The sequence below is a fragment of the Adiantum capillus-veneris genome, chromosome 25 (assembly GCF_014529385.1).
Source record: "Adiantum capillus-veneris isolate H3 chromosome 25, ASM1452938v2, whole genome shotgun sequence".
NCBI lineage: Eukaryota > Viridiplantae > Streptophyta > Polypodiopsida > Polypodiales > Pteridaceae > Adiantum > Adiantum capillus-veneris.
In genome coordinates, this window is record NC_140955.1 from 21,643,625 (window position 1) to 21,651,993 (window position 8,369).

At 43.0% G+C, this 8,369-nt stretch overlaps 1 pseudogene; it reads left to right on the forward strand.

The window, feature by feature from the left end:
* Nucleotides 1-5,819: 5,819 nt before the first annotated feature.
* On the forward strand, nucleotides 5,820-6,765 carry LOC147424551 (uncharacterized; annotated as a pseudogene).
* The last annotated feature ends 1,604 nt before the right edge of the window (nucleotides 6,766-8,369 follow it).

An 8,369-nucleotide genomic window follows, 5' to 3' on the forward strand; every position in this document is an offset into this window, starting at 1 on the left:
CCACTAAGAGTTTGGTCTGGTAGCAAGAGAGTAAAGAGCTAATGGGGAACAGTTGTAGCCACAACTCGGACAGACTCTGTGTGTGTGTGTGTGTGTGTGTGTGTGTGTGTGTGTGTGTGTGTGTGTGTGTGTGTGAGAGAGAGAGAGAGAGAGAGAGAGAGAGAGAGAGAGAGAGCTGTAAAAGCCCATTCCATTGTATGTGTGTGTGTGTGTGTGTGTGTGTGTGTGTGTGTGTGTGTGTGTGTGTGTGTGTGTGTGTGTGTGTGTGAGAGAGAGAGAGAGAGAGAGAGAGAGAGAGAGAGAAATGTAGGAGCCCATTCCATTGTCCAAACTTAGGGGACACATTCTTCTCCATGCTCTCTCTCACCCCCCCCATCAACAGTGATGGGACTTCCCTTTACATTAGAGCATTGTGGGGGCTGACGTATTGAGAGATATTTATCTGCAGGTTATGATGGTGATGAAGTAATGGAAGCAAAAAGTTTTTGGGCTTCTTCTATGGCTAGCAATGTTGTTTTAGCTTCTAGGAGCCATTACAAATGAATCTTTTCATGTCAAATACTTGAACACAGCAAGACCAAATCAGTTGACCACTCTTTAGAGAGTTCCAAAAGCTTGTATTTTTCGTATCATATTTATATAGGTACAATACTAAATGCTTCACTTGGCCGTTCTAGACAAGTTTTGGACGTAGCGTGCAACTGCAAGTCGTTCAGTTAGCCATTGGAGATGAGTTGTGGAACAATCAATGGGTTCATTTCAAATTGACCGATTGGCCATTTTAAACAAGGTCTAGAATGGAGGGGGCAAATCAAAACTGCTACTTTGCCACTGAGAAGCTATGGAGAATGAATGAAGCATAGATCCACTACATGACCATTCTAAACATTTTTGGCACTCTTCTTGGATCCACCATTTAGCCATTCTAAACAAGTTTGCAAATGGCAAGTGCATTCTGAATCCACCGCTTTGTCACTCTGTTGCTGCGTACTTTAGCTTCACATATTTGGAGAAGCTGTAGATGTTTTATATCTATCCCAAGGCATGTGTGTGTGTGTGTGTGTGTGTGTGTGTGTGTGTGTGTGTGTGTGTGTGTGTGTGTGTGTGTGTGTGTGTGTGTGTGTGTGTGTGTGTGAGAGAGAGAGAGAGAGAGAGAGAGAACATAATTTTAAACAACATAGGAACAATCCAAAAAGGGACATTGGTGTGTGTGTGTGTATGTGTGTGTGTGTGTGTGTGTGTGTGGGAGAGAGAGAGAGAGAGAGAGAGAGATTGTTTGTCTTCCTAGAGTGATTCCAAGGACTACAGTTTCATTCTTCTCACATGTGGGCACACAGATACACACACACCTACCTATATATCACTTCGTGTGTGTGTGTGTGTGTGTGTGTGTGTGTGTGTGTGTGTGTGTGTGTGTGTGTGAGAGAGAGAGAGAGAGAGAGATCCAATAACCATGTTGTTCTTGGCCGCAGCAATGCGCGGGTCACATACTAGTGTTCATAAATTCCTATAGTTGTTTGGAATGCATGGAGGGTAGGACTCAAGTGACATTGGTGAGAGCAGGGTTGCATAGTCATAGAGCAAGTGGGATAAGGTTCGAGCTAAGTTGGGGAAGGTAAAACTACGAGGATCTAGTGCAAGAGTGAGATGTTGTGATGCACAAAATTGGAAGAATGCATCATTTGTATTTGCTTAGTGTCGAGGTTTTGTCGACAATCTCTTATTGTAGCATAACACGCTTAACCTTATGGTTAAGCACTAGTATAATAAGGTTCGGCAATTAGCTAGTCAAACTTTGTAGCTCCTAGTATCCATATTACAAGCCTTCATTAGCTCAGCTCTCTCTCTCTCTCTCTCTCTCTATAAAAGTTCAACCTCACTCAACTTTCCAATTTGAAGGGCATAAACTTTTTAGATAGAAAGTGACCAACTTTTCTTAGGGAGAAATGGTCATACTTTCCACTTTGACTATCTACACGTAAGAAGAGAAAGAAGGAGAACATCTCCCCAAGAGCTCACATTGACCATCCAATAGGTCTTGAGCGAGGGACGGTGAGAGAGAGGGAGAGAGAGGGGAGGCCTTAGTGACATTGAGCTTACAACCATGCCACCAAGACATGAGGAGAGCACATGTAGGGCCTGGGTAAGTAGTCTTTGATGTCTAGGCACTAAACTAGTCTTAGTGCCTATGCAAAGGCCCCTATGTTGATCAAGGGCAATAGGGGTTGCTTGCATCATCACTTGTTGTTGTGGGTTTGTATGAGCGATGGAGTGATCAGCGAGATGAGTTGGTGCATTGAGAATGTTGTCTCCTCAGCAAGGTGTGTTGAAGTTGGGGGGGTGGGGCGCGTGGGGGCGTGCGCAATGGTAATTCACCCCCATTCACTAATCGATGCAATTGTTAAAACCACTTATCTCACCTCCAATTCATTAATCATCAATGCCTAGTTAAAATCACATATCTCATTTAAAGGCTAGGTGGGGCGTTCTGGAAATGGATAGAATTGTGGCGTGGCCATGCACTTTTTGTTGGGAAAAACTAGTGGCTCTCAGGCTACACTGTTACAAAACCGAAGAGGGAAACGAGGAGCTTGACAAAAAGGGCAGGCGTGGGATATCCGATATTCCATACTCCAGTCTCAATAGGATAGGATATGTGAGAATTCAAACGTTCAAGATAAGCGAAGGAGTAGACTAGACTAGAGTCAAGCCACAAGCAAAGTGATGGTGAGATTCGGGTCTATCCATCCCCCCACGGCACCCGACATGCTCCCTGCCTGCCTTGGCACGTCATCCTCCTCTTCTTCTCCTTCCACGTGTTTTCCTCCTCTCAATGCTGCGCCTGCCGACCACATTCCACCCTTTACAATCCGTTCCCACCAACAAGACGTGCTCACTTTCCAAGGCAGATTTTGTACTATTGCCCAGCTTGCTTGCTGGGAAAAGTCAATGAACTGCTTTTGGAGTATGGACCAAGTTGAACCTCAGCCACTTTATTAGTTGCTTTTCATAGGATGTCCCTGTACAAGCTTTTACCATGTCACCCAATGTTTAATGGGTGGATAAGAGTCATCCCGCATTGCATAGTTTCTATCTTGTGGGATAGATTTTTACGGTCTCTTGACATGGTTCCTACAACGTCAGAAGTTCTCATGTGTGTATGCGTAGGTGTCAACAAGAAGAGGAAAATGGAATGACCTCTCTGTTACCCAAGTTACCTGGGCGAAGTAAGGGATATAGATCTATTACCCCTCTTAAATGGCAAGTCTTGAGTTCAAGACTTCTCTAATTGATCTTTGAGGTCTTTCTTCTACAATGTTAATACTTCTCTCCCCGCGCCCCCCCCCCCCCCCCCCAAAAAGAACACACAAACCTCTCTCTCTCTCTCTCTCTCTCTCTCTCTCTCTCAGGGTGCGCACATGCACTCAAAAGGATCGTCCGATGGATGGAGATTTTGTGGTGGTCCACCCTTTTTTTGGACTTTTGCCCACCCTTTTACCATTGGAGCTTCGCCTTTTCTAACGGAACTGCACTCTGCTCCCCTAACCATTTGCTGCGATGGCAAGAGGATCAACTACTAAAATTAGTGACTGCTTCTTCACGTTGTTGTCGTGCAGTGTCTACGAACCTCTGTCGCCTACCTCAAGCTACCGATCAGCAACTTCCTATATACATGTGCACTAAATGCCGACAACTCAAATACACCACCGTCGCACCACCGTTTGTGCATGTGTGCATGGCTGGGTGGTCCGGTGGATGCAGATTTGTGGCTTGCACACCGAGTGAGGAGTCGCATGTGCACAGTCTATCTCTCTCTACCATCCCCATAGAAAGATACTAGTCACTTTCCTTGTTTAAAAAATCTTCTCCGTTACCTTTAGTATCAAGATTCTAGAGGCCCTTCCTTTGGATCAATCCTCAACATTCATTATATCATGCAATGCATTTAAGGAGTGCGGAAAAATGTGGTCTATCTGTGACGGTGCCTTGTCATCAATACCGACAATGTCGGCAAGCAAGCTGCAGCCATTTCAGGCAGTAGAGAAGCCTATGTATATTCAGTTGGTGCTTAGCATGGCTGAGGGACTTAGTGGCCAGGAGAATGAGAAAAAAGGCTGTTGGGCGAGGTGAAAGTGCAGCTGCAGCAAAAGAGGGACATGTGGCTTAGAAATGAAGGGCATTTTTCTGCTTTCAGTGACTTCTATAGGGAATTGGACAAACTAAACAAGGAGCCGGAGGTGCTCAAGACCTCTCCTGATTCAGATCCACGGGAGGTAGACCGCAAAGAGGTACAAGTCACAACTATCACCAAGATGCTATCCAAGGCAGGTGTCAATACTGATTCAGGGCGGCTTAAAGAAAATTTGGACTCCTTGCAGGTCAACTTGCTGCTAAAAGTGCCTAGAAGTGCTTTGTGATAAATTCAAAGTGCTCAATAGATAAGGAGAATGTGTTGACCAAGTGGTTGGAGTTAAGACAAGATATGCTTCATGTTATGAAGTGCTTTGAGATAGGTCTAAACTACTTACTTGAAGTAGGAATTGCTTACCAAGTGGTTAGAAAAGGCTTCATAATGCTCACACGTGCTTAGAAAGTGCTAATAAAAGCCTTAAAAGCACCTAAAAGTGCTGTGAAGTGCTCAATGGTGCCTACAATATGCTTGAAAATGCTTGATAGGTGGTAAGAAAGTGTTTCAAAGCAGTGAAAGGGTCCTTCAAAGTACTTTGAAGTGCTTTGATATAGCTCTATACTGCTTTCTAGGTGGTTATGAAGTTTTGACCAAGTGGTAAGTTTTGCTTTATGGTGCAAAGAAAGTGGTATCCAGGTGGTTAAAAAGTGCTCCACATACTAAATGGTGCTTAGAAAGTACTTCAAAGTGCTTTCAAGTAACTGATCTGCAATCTAAAGCACTTTAACTGCTCACAAGGAGTAAAAGTGGTGTATAGGTGGTCAGAAACTGCTTTGAAGTGCTTATTGTTGATCAATAGGTGGTCAAAAAGTGATTTGAAATAATTTTTAGCTAAGAAAGTGGTAACCAAGTGCTTTGAAACTGCTCTGGCGAAAGTGCTCTGAAGTGCTTACTGTTGATCAATAAGTGGTCATGAAGTGATTTGAAATGCTTTTTGGTACCAAGAAAGTGGTAACCAGGTGCTTTGAAAGTGGAGACCAGGTGGTTAGAAAGTGCTCTGAAGTGCTCAATGGTGCTCAATAGGTGGTTAAAAAGTGCTAAACAAGTTGTTAGAAAGCACTAAGAAATGACTAGAAAGCATTTTGATAAGATTTGTCAAAGCATTTTTTTATTTTCTTTGAATTCTTTAGAAGAAGTTGAATAGAAGCATACAAGCTAAGTCCATTCGAGCATGAAATGATCTTACTCTCCTCTGTTGTTTATGCTATGGTTGGCAGGAAAGGAATATGGCTTTGGAATTTGAATTAGAAGCCTTGACGTCTCAAAGAGCATTTATGGATACAGCCATCAAATATATCTAGGAAAAGGGTAGAGACATCATTGTCCCCTCACCGCGAACTAAAGCCTCTGTTTTGAAACCGTTTGTGTGTATTGGGGGTAATTGTGTTGCATGTGGGAAACCCCTCTCAGCTAGCCACATGGCAGGGTTCTTCTTGCTGGAATTTCAACACAAATATCACCCATTTTGCTTTGCAGTTCTATGCGGCACTATGGTAGAGTGCACTCACCCATTGTGCACAGTAAAGATTCCAAAAATTGCCAAGTGCTCAGCACTCGGGATTGTGTACACAGAGCCGGAGGGTGGATTCACTTTACTCAACTTCAATCCACTTGTCATGTTATAAGTCCCATGATTTTTTTCTTCGCAGAAACCAATGCTGACAAAAGTTCTCGTCTACTTGATCTTGACGAGAACAATATAGGACTGTCTGAACTTGACGAGAACAACATAGAGCTATCTGAGGGTTTTCAACATGGCAAGGCTGTTGTAAAAAGTGGGGATAGAGTGGAGGACCCCGAGGCTGAACCCTTCGTGGTTGAGAACCATGGCAAGGAAACCATTGGACATGACTCCAACAAGGTCTCAACCGACAACCAAAAAGGTAATGAAGCGCATATATGTAGTGTTTCATTTTTGTTTGAGCAGCTTTAGGTTTTTTTCCCCTAAACCTTATTGTGATCCCAGAGGATAAAGTGGAGGACGCAAAGGATGTGGAGACATTACTAGTAATTGCAGATACCCTGAGGAGGAAACGCAAGTGACAGCAAGAGGAAGGAGTGCATCATCCAGATCCAAAGAAAAGTACTAATCAAGACCCCCCCAAAACCCGCACACATTGAAAACTTTAAGTTCCATGTGCTTTTTGTGCTATTTACTTATTTTGAATATAAGATAAATGTTTTGTCTCATGGTGTCAATCTTCACTACAATTTACTGGGTGTGGTTTTTTGGGCACTGTAGTAAAGATACAAATGATTGGTAATGTTGGGCACCAGCATTGTGCTCAAGAAGGCCTAGGGCACTTTGATTGGGAAACACCCCTAGTAACTCAGTTTCGTGTCCCTCACCTTTCGGAGGATAATAGGCCTGCCTTGATCATGAATATTAATGATCTGCTTATTGTCACTCACCACAAGAGAGAGGACCAAGCTCGCCTAACGTGGACATGCTGCAATTTCGGAAGGTGAAGTAGGACAACAATCTGAACCACTATGTGCACCATTTTGCAAAGTGTTTTGTTCTTGGGGCTAGCCAGATTGTTGAAGAGTACGTCTGGAACACAAGCCCTTACTGAGACTTGGAAAAGAGGTTAGAATTGTGCTTGCCTCAAGCCCGCAGGTGCTTGAATGGGTGGATTGCGAAGGAGGCATGCAATAGAAGCTCATGGCTTGACGAGCAAGGGGAACAGATGCTCTTTCTAGTCTTGGGCACTTTTTGGAATGAGTTTCCACAATTTAACGAAGATAACACCCTCCTGCTAAATGAAAAATATCCCAGGTGCTGCTTGAACGACGAAGACTCCTATGTTATCTTGCCTTCTCTAGAGGACCAGACGGAAGACCAATGGGAGAGGTTTCTGCATCATGATTTTTTGTCATTTGTCTATGAGTGCAAGAAAACAGATAATCGATCGGAGTTGATCACTGCTTGTAAACTGGATGCTAGAAGAAGAGGGTGGCAGACTCTTCGAAAAGCTGAATCTGTGAGGGAAAATTTATCAAGCGGCAAAGGCAAAATACTGCCTCCACCACCTCCACAAACACGTTATAAAAGGCCGCATTCTGATCTTCGGTCTCAACAGAAATCTTAAGAGTTTTGTACCTGTGATCATTTATGTAAATACCCATGATGAGTTTGATAGTGTAACTCATGATGAGGACTTTTTTTGTAAAATGGGAAAAAAACCGACATGTATTGCGGAACTCAATATCGATTTCTAGCGTAGAAACATGATTTGCTATTCAATCGACCATTTTGTTGTGTGCCTTGCAAGATGTCTTATTCTAAGTTGATTTGAAATTGTTTTAGCAGTTTTTCTTAGGGCTTTTGTAGAAGATAAATATGAGCGGTTAGTGGGCAAAAGTGCAAGCTATACCACTTATGAACTGTGGACCACATGAAAGTGGTTGACAACTATTTGCATTATGTAAAATGGTAGCCACAATCAAGTGGTAAAGAACCACTTGAAAGTGGTTCTGAACCACCTGAAAAGGACTTTTGGACCACTTGCAATAGTTCTAAACCTTTTGCTAGTGGTTAAGATAGCTCTTTCCAGTGGTTTTGAACCACTTGCCAGTGGTTCAGAACCACTTCCAGTGGTTAAGATAGCACTTGCTAGTGGTCTAGAACCACTTGCTAGTGGTTTAGATAGCACTTGCAAGTGGTTCTAAACCACTTTCTAGTGGTTAGGAACCACTTGCCAGTGGTAAAGATAGCACTTGCTAGTGGTTAAGATAGCACTTGATAGTGGTTTTGATAGCACTTGCAGGTGGTTCTGAACCACTTGGCAGTGGTAAAGATAGCACTTGTATGTGGTTTAGATAGCACTTACTAGTGGTTAAGATAGAACTTGATAGTGGTTCAGAACCACTTGTTAGTGGTTTAGATAGCACTTGCAGGTGGTCTATGAGATCGACACTATGTATTCAACCAAGTGATTCTAAAGTACTTGTAAAGGCCTTCTAGGTCACTTTCTAGGTCTTCCCCTCCACTTGCAAGTGATTTGAAAGTGGTTTGGAAAAGGTTTTGAACCACTTGATAGTAGTTTAGTGAGCACTTGTAGGTGGTTAATGATATCGAAACTACGTATATAAGGGTGTCTTGACAACTTTTGGGTGGCTTAAATGGCGTTAAATTTTTGTAAAATCTGGTTGAAGGTAGTTTAAAGCACTTGCAAGT